At 41.0% G+C, this 17,891-nt stretch overlaps 1 protein-coding gene across 7 annotated transcripts in view; it reads left to right on the forward strand.

Moving 5' to 3' along the window:
- The window catches only part of BFSP1 (beaded filament structural protein 1), a 120,633-nt gene that overhangs the window by 52,625 nt on the left and 50,117 nt on the right, over positions 1-17,891 (forward strand). For 4 of the 7 annotated variants that reach the window (XM_054821038.1, XM_054821039.1, XM_054821042.1 and 1 more), the window contains 2 exons: positions 15,112-15,316; positions 16,782-16,928. The gene's annotated coding sequence lies outside the window, so the exon portion shown is untranslated. Of the gene's footprint in view, positions 1-4,498; positions 4,606-13,218; positions 13,358-15,111; positions 15,317-16,400; positions 16,434-16,781; positions 16,929-17,891 lie in introns of those variants that run through there. The other 3 variants (XM_054821044.1, XM_054821037.1, XM_054821045.1) reach the window with 3 other exon arrangements.

Genomic DNA, 17,891 nt, shown 5'->3' on the forward strand with positions numbered 1-17,891 from the left:
AGGGAAACAATGAAGTCTTCTGGGGCAGGAAAGTGCAAAAAGGAAAAAAGTGGAAAAAACAAGAAGAAAACCAACTGCTATCAGACAATAACAAATAACAATAATAAAGAGGATACAGAACAGCCTACCTCTGTGTTCACAATTAGGCAGAGAATATTGACCTGTGCGGACCTTTGGTTTGATACATTTTACCTGCTTTCAAGTTCTTACCCCTGAGTCTGGAGGTGGGCAGAATGAAACTACATTTATGCAAAAATTTGCCCTCTAAGGAAAGTCTTATGCTAACTTCTGGAGACGAGAGTTCGGTCATGCCTCAAAGTGAGAGAAGTTACATTTCTTTCTAGACAAAATGCATGATTTCACTGATCATTTCCTCTTTTGCAATTATTAACGATTTTTTTAAAAGTGTGTATTTTAAGAGTAAATCGAATAAATAATACAGGAGGTAAATGAGGGCTGTCCCTGTGTTCTCCAGCATGGAAGGACTGGGCAGGAGGAGAGAGTACAGCCATGCTTTACTGCAGATAACCATTGCTGCTTCTCCTTCCTGCAGTGTCACTTGCTCAACCCATCACAGAACTCTTCTTCTTTTTTTTTTTTTTTTCTTTTAAATGACAAAAAATCAAAGCCAACTGCTGTGTTCTGTGGAGCAATTGTTATTTGTGTGCAGCGCTCTGCCTTAGGCGACCTCTCATGACATTTGACGTCAATCAGTTTCAATTGCACTTTCAAATAGGTTTATCATCTAGGGGGACATGAGCTTGTTTTGTGATGAATTATTATTGCAAAAATTCACTCCTGGCTGCCAATCTGCAGAGGGTCCTCTTCAACTGCTCCAAAGCCAGGATCCCTCTGCTCTCTGGGTTATTGTGATGAGGTTTGTGTGTACTGCATCCCTCTGACAGAAAAAACAGGTTTGTGCTCACAAGCCTGGCAGGGAAGGAAAACAGCCTGTGGAAAGAAACTTGAGCCCATGATGCATTGTTTGTATCCATTCTCCAGTGACAAAGTTCTTTTTTTTTCTCATACTACAGTATATCGTAGCAGTATGTTCTCACCCTAAATAGTGCCATAAACAAAACATCAAAACATAACACATTCTGCAAAAGAAATGGATTTTCTGCCAACTGCCTATTTGCAAGCTTAATGGGTGTGCAAAACCTCTACTTAAATTTGGGTGATACTGGGAAGTGAGTTTCTAAATTACGTGTATTTAAGTGTTTTTATTTTTTCTTTAAATTCTTACAGAATGTAACAAAAAGAGTAAATAACGATGAAACACATCAAAACACCATGATGCTAACTCAATATTCATGATGTCAGCATTTTGCCTTGAGATGAATATCAAAGCTGGTCTCCCATGTTCTGATTTAAGCTAAAACCAAACAGCAATATTTCAAACTCATTCACACAGGAAAACTCCTGTCTCCATGTAGCAGCAGATTTCCAACTGTATTGAAACATTAGAATAAGCTAAATGGTTTCCTTTGCTTGAAATGGCTAATAAGGTTCCAGTAAATGTACAGTGGGCACTGCTTTGAATAAAATCATTAGGGGACTACTGCCAATGCAGCTATGCAGATTTTGCTGTACGGTTGAGTAGGACTGAAGACTACCTCCCGAGGGAGCACTTTACAGACCAAGGTATCCTGAGGGTACCTCTGTTTTGGATGAATGCTAATGGGGGACAGGACCTTCCAGCTGGTCCCAGCGCCGCTTCTTCAGATTCTGCTTGTTGGTTACCCGAACTCTGGGGCTTCTCCTTTGCTCACAGTTTGAGAAATGAAAGGCTGAGTGAGTTTTGAGGTTAATGTTCTCTGAAGGTGATGGGAGAGCTGCTGGACATAGGTAGCATGAGTCAAGTTTCTGCTTTTCCAGTATGTTTTGTGCATCTCATGCCTCAGGGCTGATAATCCTGTACTGTTTGAGCGCCCTGAATTCACGGAAAGACTTTTTAAAGTGTGTTTTGCAAGAGGCTTATTGGATAGAAATCGTTAAAGAGAAATGAAGGATGCTTTTTCTGATCCTACACCGAATTTATCACCTTTGCTTTTTGTAACATCAAGTACACTGCCTATCTGTACCCACAAATGCTGGCATCAGGTACCTTTTAAATTGCTTGGTGTATTGATTGAGTCAGTGGGTCAGAGAGAACAAATGAGAGGTGGTTTCTGCCTGACTTTCAGCAGAAGTATTTTGGAGGAATTCTCTATAAAGTTTCCCAATTCCCCAGGTTTGCCTGGTACTATATTTAATTATCTGTTATTTGAAAAAAACATAAAAAATGGATTTTAGACGTCTATTCCTCCAAAGGAAAGCTAATCATTCTCGATTGCTTCTCTTTGGGCACCAGTATTTTCAACTCATAAATAAACAAGAAACAAATAAACTTCAGCTGAGACATCTGAAACACTAATCTTGTAGACAAGTGATCATTCCTGAGACCACAAAGCATCTGTATTGTAGTTATCTGTTATCATTTATCTACAGTAGCAGCTAAAAGCCTCAACTGAGATTAAAAGCAAAGTTCTCGGCTAACACCCTGTGAGAGGCAGCTACTGTCCCAAGAGATTTATTATTTAAACAGAGATGGATAAATAACACAGCAAATGTGCAAGGAGCCTGTGGGGAACATGGAAATATTTCCCATGTAGAAATTTGACCCTCTATAGAGCTGAGTGCTCCTTGGGAAGAGCTTTGATTTCCAGCAAGAGTCAAGAGCAACCATCATATGTCATGATGCTGCTTAGGAGTCACATGGCCCTGATGTTATTCTGCAGAAAACAGGAGTTTGAGTGTTGACTCCATAAATATCTCCCTCCTCTACAAGATAGCCTGCTGCTATCACTTTATTATTTTTTCACTTCTAGTCCCACCGATCTAAAACCTATATAAAGTGCTTTTCTGCTCAGGGACTCTAATTAGCTTTTAAGTGCTAGCACTTGAAAGATGACTAATGTTTTTCACACTCATATGGGATATCAGCTGGGTTCTGTCACACAGCTGCTGGGAACATGTTGCAATTTAGGAGCAGGAGATACTCATTTTGATTTTTATCATACCAGAAAAATCTAAGATTTAATTAATTGGAAGTGAGTGAGAGAAGCATCAGTGAATAATAGTGACTGAGAAAAGTCCAGCATTTGAATCCTACGCATAGGCTATAAATGCTCATTTGCTTTTACCCTATGTTTGTAAGCCGCTTAATACCTGCAAAAGGTTATAGGTCAAGCAAGAAAAAATAGATTCTCCTTGTGCTGGGAATGCACTACAGAAAGCTGTGAGCAAGGGGACGGACTTACAATGCGTGTGAAGAAACATCTTTGAGGTGTGACTTACTTCACAGAGGGTGCAATTCAAGGGGTACCAGTGTTTTCAACAGAATTTCTAATACTGTGAGTCACCCGTTGTACTTGTAGATGGGTCTTGAAAGTACCTGTGCTGTGATAACTTCAGAGGTGAGAGTGGCTTCTTAAATTATAGCTGGAGGAGGGACAGATGTACAAACTGTGCAGTTGCTGCACGTCCCTCATCCATCACCATCTTGCAGCTTGCACAATGTAAGCTTTTGTAGCCCATTTCAATGCAGTCTAGAACAGAATAGCATCATTTATCGCTTCTTAGTCTCAAAGTGGATTATAAGCCCTCATACTGTCACTTACTGCAGCTCAGTAGCTTCTTAACTGCACAATGATCTGATTGCATAGAAAGGCTTCTCCTGTCTGTAAATTGCATGCTAACCTGTCCAGATGTACCTGTAGCATCACAGATGTGATTTTCAAGAGGATCTTAAAAAAACGCATTTGCGAAAGGCAGGAAGTCAGGGCGTGTGGTACCCATGTTGGAGCGAGTGCTGGAGTCAGATGCAGCCAGCTAGGGAGTAGTCTGAATGAAGAGAGTCACTGCAGTGACCTTGAGGTCGATGCCAAGAGCCATTTCCAAGATCCAATGTGACAGGAAGGTCTTGAACATACTTGACCCACACCAGAAAGCAGACCCTAGTAGTAGGAAAGCCCTGTGAGGTCTGTGAACTCTTATGAGGGTAGATTTAGATTAGATATGAGGAAGAAATTCTTTACTGTGAGGGTGGTGAGGCACTGGAACAGGCTGCCCAGAGAAGCTATGGATGCCCCATCCCTGGCAGCGTTCAAGGCCAGGTTGGATGGGGCTTTGGGCAACCTGGTCTAGTGGAGGGTGCCCCTGTGCATGGCAGGGGGGTTGGAACTAGATGACCTTTGAGGTCCCTTCCAACCCAAACCATTCTGTGATTCTATGGTTGCAGTAATCAAAGACTTCATAAAAGATGCTCAGCCTTCTGCAGACCCTACTAGTAGTAGGACCAGACTTTACCCCAACTGTGCAACTCCACCGTGGCTCATACACCGAGTGGGATGGACACAGTGTCACCTCCCGTTTCATATCCCCCATGAAGTCAGATGAGCATCTTATACTCTGCACCTTCTTTCCAGTCCTGGCCTCCAAGCTTGACTTGTGATCCTGTGTTGGGTTGCTGGGTAGGAGAGACGTTACACAAGCTGATGGTTTGAAACCATTGCAACTCCATGGTCAAAGACATCCTCCTGGAAGTTGAAGACCTTGTGAAAGGTACATGTGCTTATATGGCTTTATTGTGAAATTCCTATTCATACTGGTCTTGGTGTTGGCAGTTTCTTTGAAAGTCAGTATTGTGGATTTTAGCAAAAGCTGAAGAAGATGTTTTTCTCTTCCAGCATGAATGGTACTTTTCAAATGGTAATGACCAATGTAAACTGTTGCGTTCACCTACTGCTGGATGGCAAAATCAACATGAAGAAGTAATAAGGCAGCTGGGACCAGATGAGATAATAGTAAAGCTGGAATGAAAGGCATAAATCTAAAAGGTATAGGAGGATAATTTTTTTTTCTCAAAAGAAATATGTGGAAACTGGAGAAGAAAAAATAGATATGGCCAAAGTTTTCATATTGAGTGAGAATTAATGTGAACCACTGACTAGACTTGAAATGACTGTCTTTTACTAGGTTTTATAAATGCTTCAAATTTGGGTTTTTTTCCTGTTATTGCTTTGCCTTTTGTTAGCAAGGACAGTGAACTACAGGACATTGAACTAAAGTCTCTTCACATGAGATAACAAGTTTACTCATTCAGTTTCAAATTTGATATAGTGTGGAAAAATATTTGTGCTCACCTTGTCAGATATAGTTGATATGTATTGCTGAACTCTCTTTTGCTACATACTTTTCTGGCTAGAGCCCGGTCCCTGCTGACCAACACATCCTGTTTTAAAAAGGTCCTGACTATGCATGGCAAATGCCTGAACCTTGTGGATCACTCCTTGACTAGCAGGAACAAAAAGTCCATTTCTGTGTTTTCAAATTCACATCTACAAAAATGTCTAGGTGCAGACAGTGTAATCCATTATATTAATGACTCTACTTGATGGAGAGAAAAGGTTCACCTTCTTAGCACGATGATAGCATGATGATTTTCTGATCTGGCTCTTTGCATAGTTTTGCGTAGCCCTGCTATATCTGCAAGGTTATAAACTGTCACCAGGGTTTAGGTTCACATCTCTGAGTTTGTCTCTCAAACTCGCTTTGATCCTTTTCCTTCAGCAGAATCCAAATAAGTTAATTGATCATCTGGCTTGTTTCTTACGTGAAAAACTGCTTGCCCGTGTGAAGTGATCTATCATTTTGTTACCCCGTGGTGATCTCACAAGAGGATTAGAGCCAGACATTTCTCATCCATTTATATTTAATTAGAAATAGCCATTAGTAAGTTTGGGAGTTTCAATAATTGTGTGTTTCCTGCTTGCATTTATTTTTCCTTATCATTGCTTTCCTGTAACTCTTACATTAACCAGTAATGATGCAGTAATTGATTGTGAGGTTGTAAATAGGTGGTCAACTGGTGAGTGCTTTTGATTCAATATAGGAACAGCAAGGACTCTGATAACTGAGAAACACTGCATAATACCAAATTTTTTTATGTTTACTCATACTGAATTACACACTTTTGTTTAGGTACTTCAAACGACCTTAATAACTATATTGGAATAAAATATGTCTCCTGAATGCCAGTTAGTGTCAGAATCCCAGGCTAGCAGCTTACCCAAGACATTTGCACTTTCTGAAAAGTTCATTAAAACATCAAAATCAATTCTCATAAATTTTAGAATAGTGCATTTTTATTTCAATAAATGCTAAGCACCACAAAAGGGTAAGTTGCTGTTAGTAGTTACTCTAAATCAGATTGGCTTGGATACCCTTCAAAAAACAACTTGCACTCATTTTAAAATAGTGTGATAATGAATTGCATTAATTGTTAATGTTCACTTTCAGTATCATTACAGAACAAACACATCCTAAATCCTTCCCCACAGGACAACCAATTGGCAGTATGTGCTGAGAAGAGAAATGCAAGAAGCCTGAGTATAATTATGTGTTTGTAATGGCTCAAACCCCATTACTTAGGAGAATGTTTTTTCTCATGTGCACAAACTCTTGCAGCTCGGTGACAGAAGTCCCTGGCAGATTTACATGAGCTGCTCACTTTGCATCAGCAGGATTGACTTCAGCAGGATTTGTACAGAGCAAGTGGCAGGGCCAAAATGACTTAAGTATCAGCTGTCATGTTCTGATACCATCCAGATAACCCATTTGCCTTTTTAAAAACTGCATAAAGTTTTTATCAAAAGATTATGACATGAAGCAAAGCAACAATTAAAATATACACCCCAAAACTGCATACCATGGGAAGTTTAAATTGTAAGTGGTGCTTATTTTCATTCATGGCAGGTTTTATACTGCCTGGGGGTTATTCTATGTGTAACGAGTTTATTCTTTCTTCTGTCTCTGTACTGTACTTGGGGGTCCACAGTGTTGGTGGTCTTCATGAGATGAAAATTAACTTCCAGGCTTTAAAGGACCTTTCTTTTCTTGGTGGTTAAGTGTCCATTGATTGTTAAGTGATTGGTTGATTTATTAAGCGTTCATTGTTTATTAGCTCCAACCACATCCATGAGGGCTATCCACACACACAGTCTAAGCACAAACAGTTTAGGAGCAGAAAAGTGTGGTTTGATGATTCAGTTATAGGATCAGGATTCAGGTTCTAGGAGATATTACTGCATCTTCTTATGCTTTAATTTTTCACTTCAAAGGGTCTTAGGAGTCTTTCACTTGATGGTTTATGCTTACAAATAATGTTGATAACTGTTTCCAGGACTAGATGAAGTAGAGCTTTCCATTCTAAATCTGTTTGGAAGTGCTGGAATTCACTTGATCAAAATCAAGAACAGTAAAAACATTTTCTGTTTTTGCAAATTTTAAAATTTCTAAAGGAAAAACTTAAAACAGTTTATACCTGTCAAAATCTTTTGCAGTACCTCAGATAAGATCCTTGTACTGTTTGTACTCCATTTGTACCCTGACTGTTTGAATTTGTACTGGTCATCAAAATAAAAAGCCTGGGGAAAGCAGTGAAATGTGAATGTGAGAGGTTTCTAAAAGCAACTCTTACCATGAAACTTCCAGATACAACTTGCAGAGGAGTTCTCTGTAAATCAAAGGTCGCTTATTTGGGAGGGCAGATAGGTAAGGGAAAAGACTGAGTGACATTTGGAAAAGGCAGGGAAGTTGCAGTAGTGAAACAGAGGATGAAGAAAAACAAAAACAAATGAAAAGGTGAAAAGTTTAAGCTTCTGAGAGAAAGCCAAAGGATTTCAGTCCCTTTGATTAGATGGCAGGGGAGAGCCATACAAAGTAAGTAAATAAGGAGGGAGACAGGCAGAAAGTATTGTAAAGTCTCTTCCTTATGGAGGAAATACAAGGCAAATTCACCTGCTGGTGAGTGCCAGCTGCCCTGATAGGGGAGGACAGGCAAATTAGAAAACTACCATAGCAGACCAGGGCCACAGGCTGCTCTGGAGGGTTAGCCCTCACATTCCCTCAATTTGAAGCTGGTACGTTTTCCAGAATGGAATTAAATATTTGCAAGGCAGGACAATATAATCTTTATTTCATTTGGTTGTTTCTTATAATTTATTGGCTTCTATTAACACATATAAAACCTCTCTTCCCCTGCCTGAAGAGCAAATACCCTGAAACCATAGCAATCAGTGACACAGCAAGACAGGCATGTCTCTGCTGATCGTTAACAGAGTCATGCTGGTGCCTAATTGCTTGTCATGGTTCATACGCTCATTTGCAGGCTGCCTGAGGAATCACAGACGGGGACACCAGCTACCAGATTCTTGGGGTGTTCAAATCTTGCTGCACATTGTAATAGCAGATGCTGGTGTAGGTTACACCTTATTAAGGGAGTCTCATCAAAGTAGTCGTACAGGAGACAGGATATCTGTCCCAAACAAAAGCAGTTTGTGGGTAGGTGCGTATAAAATCCCTTCAGTCTTTTGCAGCTGCGTTACACCACCTGAAGGCCCTGCACATTCTTGATCTGGATAATTATCTGTACTCATTAGGTTAAATTTAGAGTAGGGTATGCATCGGCTGAAAGAAATGAGGGACATTCAATAGATGATGCACTAGAACGCTGCTGAGCTTGTGAGTGCGCTGGCTTATACATGTAACTCAAAGGCATTTCTGTTTACTTTTGGAAAAATGACACCTGGGAGACTAATGACCAAAGGAGGCAGACTCAGCAATACACAGTGAACACTCTTGCTCCAATGTGTACCATGATCAGATTTCAGTTAGGCTGCAACTAACCAGATATCATAAAGGCTTTTAGCAAAGCTGAGTAACACGGAAGCGCTGCAGTGTCAGCAGCACAGTTATATTAGCAAAGGGAAGGTCAGTAAGAGCTGCAGGTGTTCAGCATCTCTCTGGGTCTGGCTTAGGTGCAGCTGTGGAACAAACAGTCCAGATTCACCCAAGGTCTTACTCTTTTTCCAGCATCAGCAGCCGTGTCGCATCTTGCCAAAATGCACATGCGCACCTAATGCACAAGATACTTTGCTATTCAGAATGATCAGAAAGATTACAAGAGATGACTGGAGCTGATCATTATTCAAATACTGGCTTGGTAGAAAACAGTTTATTTTCTACTTTGGCTGAGTACTATGGAGCCTCGATATGCCAAGTCCCTACTTCTGTTACAATCTGAACTCACTGTGATCATAAACCTACATCTACACTGAAACAGCAAAAATACTAACTCCGAGGTCTTATGACTGTGCCTCCATTTACCCTCCAAACAGAGATTTTACACCTCCTCATAAATTTTAGGACTTTGCTTGTGAGGTGCAAGTGATAGACTTAGGGCATGCCATGTTCTTAAAATTTGGAAGTTCAAGTTCCTCAGCCAAGAGGCAGGAAATTACCTGTAAATGATCCCTGACTGCTGTGAAAGCAAACAAAAAGGAGTCAGCTCTAACCATTTCCTTCGGGACAGGTTTGCAAGGAGCAATATGCCTGCAAGCTGATAGTATTGCTTTTCAGCAATAAGGCATAAAATCTCATTTTCTCCAAGGATTAGTTGGCATTCAGATATTTTACAGGAACGTGGACAGCACTGAACTTTTTGGACCAATGAATCCTTGATTCTTTCATGCAGAGTGCAATGAACTTAAGGGTGCTCTTCCCTTCCCCCATTGAATGGGTATCCCAAGCATGAGGGAAACCATTTCTTTTGAAACCTCACCACAAGGAGCAGGGCTAGATCTGATTAGAGCTTTAAAAAGTATGTTACCTTGAGATGTTATCTGTCCAGGTCATTGGTGTACTCATGCATCTTTACTGTGGGGAAAGGAAAAGAAGTAGCTGTTAATAATGCTTCTTACACAAGAAATCTGTGCCTATGTCAATCTGAAGGGGCCGTCTTGCAGAAGGATATGTTTTGAAGAAAGGTTTGGCTGTTCACAAAACAGAGAGTTCAGAGCTCAGTGATAAAAGGAAGTTGCCCATATGGAGGCTGTAGTTTCCCGGCCTCGCTGGTACAACCTTTAACTGAGCCATGTAGTTCCCATGTCCCCTCCATGTAGACCATGCCAGGTCCCATCTCCACAGCTCTCTTGCCTAAGCCAAGTCCATGCACTTTTTGGGGTGATTTCTCCCGATTGTGCAGTCATCCTTCTTATTCTCTAGAGAGAACATGAAGTTTTTCTAACTAAGCCTGTGTCTTGTGACCTCCCAGGAAGGTGATCTCCCTGCTATCAAAGCTGGGTTGTTTCAGCTCATCTTTGCCTGTGAGATTAAGGTTGTAATTTATTTCAAAAGTGAATATCGCCAATGTTTGTGCGTTATCTTGAAATATCCAAAATGCTTTTTCTGGGGCAAAGAAACTTGTTCTGAAGCACATTGTAAAAGCAACTCTGAGAAGTAGAGCTCGGCCATTTTAAGCTCAGCAGCATGCTGATGTGTTAACCTTATTTTCAGGGAAAATTTTCTGCATCTAACAATATTGAGAGCTAGGAGGGCAGACATGCAGCTAAGTAAATTTCTCCAGAAGCCTAAGTTTAAAAAATATGTATATATGCGTGTGCATGTGTACACATGTACTGAAGATGACTATAAAAACCGCTTAAAATCATCATTACTTTCCCAGGAAAACCGTATAGGTTACACTGCAGCTCTGGCAAGGGCATCCTGTACTCCTTTCAGCCATACTATATGGAAACAAACAAACCAGGACCAAAAACCTAGCCACAAAACATGGAAGATCCATTGCTCCAAAATTAGATGTCTGTTAGTGCTATCCTCCAAGGTAGAGGAGAGGCCATATTTCCCTTTCTAGAGAAGTCTGAATATATTGATTCAAATTGCCTGGAAAAACCTCCAGGCCCTCAAGAAATGCTAATACTTGTCTTAATGTTTTCAACACCTTTAATTAATGACATGATACAACTGAGGTGTGACTCAGCGACAAATTTACTGGAGGACAGGGGAAATATCACAAAATACCTGTCCTCATAGTTTTCTGCCAGCTCTTGGTCTTTGTGGTAGACAGAATAACATACCATTGCCCAGAAAGCCCATTTTTGACCTTATTTGCTCTCATGGTCAAACCACTCACAGCCTGGCTCTCTCGAGAACATTGATAATGCTTTTCCTGTTGACAGCAGCTGAGGACAGGAGCAGAACAAAATATGAAGCATGTTCATTAAAGCACAGGACACAGAGTGACGGCTAAATAAGTGTCTCAATTCGGCCTGCAAAATTCAGAGGACAACTCCTGCAGTAAGCTAGTGCCCATGTTAAAACTTCAGCTTTGGGATGGGTCTGTTTGGGATAGGCACTGCATCTATATCTGATCTGTCCCACTGGATGACCCAGCTGCCCTCTCCTCAGGGCTTTTTCTCCAGAAGGACCTGTGGGAGAGCTCCAGTTTGTCTGCCAGGTCCTAATGGCATTAAGCCTGCAGCCTCACAATTCACGGTAAGGAATTCACTTGGAAATAAGAAATTGCAAATTCATTTCCTTCCTCATTATGAAAAATAGAATTTCAATTGGCTTTCTTCCCTCTCTCTCCTTGGATGGCTGCAGCAACTGAAAATGTTCTGCCTTAGAAATAACATCTTCCAGCAGATCAGATGATACTGCCAAGCAATTATCAAAAAAGAGTCCTTGGCATAGTTATGAGAGCTTAACTGCACCACTAGCAAGGCAAACTCCTGTGCCTTCTGGTCTGCCTTTGGTACCTTGTGCCACATCTTTTGATCATGGCTCAGCCAGTGCAGCTATGAATTTATCTCTGAAGCGTCGGTCAGACATTGTGTCTGGCACCAACAGGTTGATCCGAGTCTGTTTAGTTCACAGAAGGGAAATGAAAGTGTAGGGTTGCTGGGAAAGATATGGCTGATACACCAAAGTAAAGGAATAAAAAGGAGCTTCAGTTCAGGGCGGGAGACTGGGGAAATTGAACTGAGCCAAAGACACAGGGAGAAACACTGGGAGGGAGTATGCTGAGGGGAAGATGGTGATGAGAGCAAGAGAAGGGGTGAGAGGGTGAAGAGATTTTGAAATCTTCAGATTTATCTCTGCACAGGTAAAGCCTGTAATATGGCTGTCTTATTTTCAGCATGGTTTTCCTCCAATATTTTGCCGTGCATTTAATATTCTGGAACATGGCAGCCACAAGGTGTCACTTGTGCCAGGGCTGAAACACAAATTAAAATAAAAGGCAATTCACTGAATGGTCAAGGTTACAGTGGCCATTTCCTTGTGATCACTGCTTCGCATTGAATTAGTCCTCAACAAGTTTTAAGGTCATTCTCAGCTATGATGAGCATATATTTGAGGAGGTTCGATAAAACAGTGACTTGCTTTTGCAGGACCTGAGGCACCCTGTTTCAGAGTAAGGCTCATTGTGAAACGTGATTCCCTCTGAAACAACTTCAGAGCAGCTGTGCTGGTGCAAACCCGTGATTCAAGGTCAGCATTGTCACCAGCAGCAGCCATTAAGCAGCTATGTAGAACAGAGTGACTAGAAGGCTCATGTAAATGAAACTGTCCCCTAATTCTCTTCCAGCCTATGGCGACTTTGGTTTGGGTTTTTTATGCAATTATTTGGCTGCTTAAGATTTCCCAGTACATCTCTGCCTTTCAAGCTCTTGTCCAGTCACAATTAAAAGACTTTTGATATTATAAAGCAATGTGAGAAATAAGAGGACAAGACCATTAGTGCAAAGCTTCTAATAAGAACAGCCAGAAACAGAAATCCATGACTAAATCTAGGTTATGCTTTGGTGGAGGGCTACTTGGGTCATTTCACAAAGGTTTGCTGAGCAGGGAGGAGTGCAGCAGTTCCATATTTGTGAAGGCAGTCAGGTGCTTCACATCTGGATGCTGCAACTGCACTGCAGCCAATTGCCAAGAGCTTCAGAGGATACTAAAAAAAGCCCCTAGTCTTCCCACAGGAATACAGGACCTGGTGAGATGCTTTTCCTTTTCCCCCTTTTCATGCTTAGTTTTAGGAGCAGACACTCCAGCAAACTTAATACTTGCTTTCTCTCCTGTGCCCAGTGACCTTTATGTAGGTGTAAGAAGTTTCTTAAGGGAGAGAAAACCAAAAAAGTGATCCTCTGTGTTAAATCCTACCCTCCAAGCTGGTTTCAGCAGGCTGTCGTACCTGAGAAAAGCTGATAAGCCTTATCAAGAGTGGGCTGTGGTTGTACGTCAAATGGACCCACGTGTTTCTCAGCAGTTATTAACCACTGATGTTCTACTAATTTCCAAGAATTTTACTGGCTGGAGATGTGAGAATTAAAATGACTCTTGTGTTATTACTGCATTTACTGAATGGTCCCTTGCCTTGTGGTTAAAACTAAGGATATAAAAATGAGACCTATGAGATGGAAAATTGCTGATGGCTGAATTGGAATTTGCAAAGGAGAAGGTGAACTTTTATTTTATTTTAAATTATGATGCATTTTCTTGGCCCTTTCTTTGAGCAGGTTGCTTTGACACACTGAACCAAAACATGTTAATCTTTTGGGCTCAGAAGTAGCAAGTATTTCAAGTCTATTTCTGCAATAAGGTGTTGAGAAGGTTCCTAAATAGCTTATGGGAGATGACATATGCTTGAGGGAGTGAAGACAGTGACTTTTTGTGCTTTATTACAAGGGTTATCTTGCTTTATCCTGCTCTGCAGCCTTAGGGATCAACTTTAAAAGCTCAGGGATGTTGCTGTGAATCACACAAGTTTCTTTGATGTATCTCTAGGCATCTGTCGACTTTGGAAATCTACTCAGCACATTAGACCTGTTGATTTAGCACACAAATCCTTCTAATCATGATGAATTCTTTGTTGAAATCAATAAGCCTTTTGTCTTAGAAGGCACTAACAGAGCCTGTCCTGATGGCTTCTCATAAGTTCCTCTCTGTGCTTCAGTACACCCTATAAAAGCAAAACAGAACAGCAAATGACTCCTATGTATTTCTCATTAGCTGGTGTATGAACTAACATCTGATTTTTCCACTGTCTTTTTACAACAACAAATGCAATCTGTTCATGCTGTGCATCTTTACAGAAGCCATTCCAGCATAAGGTATCATATTTAGCCAAGAGTAGACGTGAAAATACTCCTGCTAACAGCTACCACCTTCTAGAAACAACAGACCACAGTTGCTGATCCTGTTCATTTGAAATGGGTGAAAATTGATCCAGTGTTCACTAAGATTTGGCCAATTCACAGGGAAAGAGAAAGCAAGAGTCTGGCATTATCCTCTGTCTTTCAGACCCACAGGCATAGTTTATATCAAAGAAACATCAGTCTTTATTATTATTTAGCACTTGCATTAGCAAAATGCTTAATATCTGTGTCTACAGAATAGGACCCATGGCACTGAATACAATGGCAGTCTTCCTCACAAGAGGTTTACTGAGTTTCAAAAAGGCCAGTGGATACAGATCTCTAGGAAGTACTGGGATAATGGGGGGGGGCGGGGGGGGGGGGGAAGGCATATAACAGACTTCAGACACCCAAAGCCAAGCATGTGGAGCTCCTTTTCAATTGCTTTGGAAATGAATTTCCCAAAGCTGTAATTTCAAGCCTTCTGACTGCTTCATGCATCCTCTGCAACACACATTTTAATGTATCCCAATAAAATAGGAAGTTTTAATTCTTTCTTTTTGCACCTGCTTATTAAAATATGAATGGCTGGTTCGTGTAAGCATTTTGAAAAACTACCAGTTTACCTCATTATGAGCGACTAAGCTATATCCAGACTGTTTGAAGTGTTACTTTCCCATCATGTAAAAATTTCCTGTGGGACCCCTTTTGCAAGGGCAGCTGTTTCAAGCATGACAGTCACTTTTGTCTGTGCAGGATGGATTCATGTGAGGTATGTTACGTGTACTGAATGGTGACAGTAATTTTGTTGACAATAGAGAAGTGAAAGCTTCAAAGAAAAACATTAGTGACAAATGTGCTAGAAATACAAAATACCAGCTGACTGGTCCTCACTGGAGGCAAACCTTTTTTTTAAATTAAAAGGTCTTTCTCTGTAGGTGGTCTGTTTATCTGTCGTAATTTGACAGTATATGAAAAAGATACCTGAATTTATCTTCCAGATGATAATTGCCCTGGCATTTAATCTCTGCATCATCTTCTCAATCTTTCCAACACTTTATTGTTCTTCTGTTCTCAGGCAGGTTCTACATCTCCCAAATGAAGTGGTATTTTCCCTCACACAGGCAGTCTCCCACTGGCTGTTGCCAAGAGAAAATACCTGCTTGTATGGGGAGGTATGCACAGGAAGGAATAATACAGCAGACAAGTAATGGGGCTTGCAAGGCATGTTGCAAACTCTCCTTCCAGTACCTGGGGACTCTCCAGCACACTTCCCACACCAGGTAAAAAAATCATCTTTCTTTGCAGCTTGCTTTGATTCCTGGGGAGGTGTTTCTGTGTAATGAGTGTCACAGAAACAGACACAGAGGTCTCAGAGGGCACTGGGAATACCTGATGCCAACCCTGGCCACCTCCTGGCCTCCAGCCCATTTGTCTTCAGGTCCTCCCATATTAAACTCTCTGTAAGGGAGCAGGGGGTTGCAGGCACAGCTCTGGGACACCCAACAGCTTTGGGAGGGTGCCCATCACCTCCCAGGGTCTTGATCGTGCCAGATCCTCTCTAGTTCTCAACAATGATGTGTCTGATCAGGCACTGAAGGGGATTAGGTTGCCCCTAACCACCAAAAAATACAAAACTTGCAAAAGAAAATGTTTGGCACCAGACACCAAAAAGGTTAATTGTCATGGCTTTAGACTGTAAGCATAAAAAAAAATAATAAAAAAATCTATGCTACTACCTTCAGAGCACAAGGATAATTTGGTGGTGAATAGTGTCAGTAACTGAGGATCTAAGCACACAGGGTAATGTGCTGTCATTGACCTGTGTAGGATTTACCCCATGAGACATTTTCTTACACTTCATTATTTTGCCATTCCTAAGTCAACACATTTCTCCTCTCACTGCCCCCCAAAACTTACAACATGGAAATTTTGCCAAGATTGTTTTTGAACTTTTTGCAATCAGTAGGATTCTGGCTTTCAAGTTCAATATATATTTTATTCAGACCTCAAATTCTCTCTGCAGAAGCCCTGCAGAAGGACTTCCATTTCATTTGTTGTCTTACATTGGATTACATTTTGAAAAATGTTTGGTGCTGGCAGTTGGGGTTTGACATTGAGAACTGCTCAGCTGTTGTGTCAGCTTTTTAGTAATGTAGCAAAATTTACAGTAGTGCTTAGCTTAAGCATCTGCAAATGTACTTCCCTCATTTTTTTCATAGGAGCAATCATGCTGCTCTGGGGCTTGACAATCTGGATCCTTTATGAAATGCCTCGGTTGGTGAGGCTGGATGATGAACCCCCAAAAGCTAGCCCAAACCATGCTGTGACTTCAGTTTTGCTTTTTAAAGCAAGCAAAATTAGCAGGATTGCTCTGGGAAATGCTGTTCTTTCAAAGATGTAGGTAGGCTATTAATATTTAGGAAAATTTAAAAAAATTATCAATGTCTGTTTATACTGTTAGGTGCATAAATAGTTCTGTAACATCATAAAACCTGTCTATTCTCAGATGCTTAAATCATTTTGGAATCTAACAGAAATGCACTTTTGAACCTTTACCCTGAAGTCTAATTAAAAGTTATTGGAATTCCTACTCCTAAATGATTTTAGAAAGATGGAAGTCCTGAAAAATATTATTCCTGCAATTCTTTTAAATACTTCTACTTGTCACCAATTGCACATTTCCTTCTGTATTGCCAAAGTCTTTCATTAGATTATTGAGATGTTTAAATTTATCTTTTTCTTTAGAAGAGATCCAGGGATATTGGATTCTGCATTTTGTCGGAGCCTGTTAGCAAACAGCTGTAGATACTTCTCACATCTGTCATGACAGGATGGAGAGATCTTCACGTCTCAGGACTATCTCAGTAGATTTATGTCCTGGAAATTTTTAAGGTAAGAGTGATATGAGCATATTTGATACTGATGGGCTTTTATTTCTCTGCAAATGTATCCTGACTCCTGTTTGCTGCTCTTAAAAATGACTGGTTTTACAGCTTATGTGCACCAGGTTTAGCTTAGGGCAGTTCTCCACAGTGCGTAAGATGTGAAGATTTAGATGTGTGAGATGTTTATGTATATGATGCACAGAAGGGAACCAGGGATCTCCACAGCTTGGGCAGCATCTGCTGACTTTTCTCATGCCAGCAAAGATATGAGAATTGGAAAGGAAATGAACACAATGGGGACATGGAGAAGGACATGGAGAAAATTAATTGGAAGCCCTGTCTCTCTCTCTCCCCCCTATTTCTACTGCAAAGAAATGCTTATGGGGAAGACTTTTGTCCCATATGTGATGGAGGAGGTGTACACAGGAACTGCTCATTCTGCTCATAGTTCTTATCCCATTTCTTAGCAATTCTACCAGGAGTAGCCCTGCATGCAAGCAGTGAGCTATCAATTTCCTGCTGTAAAACAAAAAAAAGAGTCTTAAGAATAAATTTCATGTTGAGCAAGCCAGTTACTCATCTGTTGGTGGATTTTTCCTCCTGACTAGCTTCACTGCAGCCTTTGGTCTCTCTTTGCTGGTTTTCTCCAGCTTTTCCCATAGTGATAGGTAACTGCTCCCTGTCTGCAATGCTGCAGGGAAGCAAACCCCAGCCCAGGGCAGTGGAACGCTGTCCCTGATTTCAGCCTCACCAGGAAGTTTCAGTCCCGAAATAGTTTACATGAAACTAGAGTCTACTTGGGAAGTTCATCCTTTCAGTCAGAGTGGGATGGGACCATTGCCTTGGATTGCAGCAGTACCTCAGTGAGGAGCAGCTGGGCTGCAACGGCTTAAATTTTCAGAGGTGCACACCACTCTCACTGGCTGGAAGGGTATGTGAACTCAGAAGTTAATGGCCGGGCAGGTACATA

The sequence above is a fragment of the Grus americana genome, chromosome 3 (assembly GCF_028858705.1).
Source record: "Grus americana isolate bGruAme1 chromosome 3, bGruAme1.mat, whole genome shotgun sequence".
Classification (NCBI taxonomy): Eukaryota; Metazoa; Chordata; class Aves; order Gruiformes; family Gruidae; genus Grus; species Grus americana.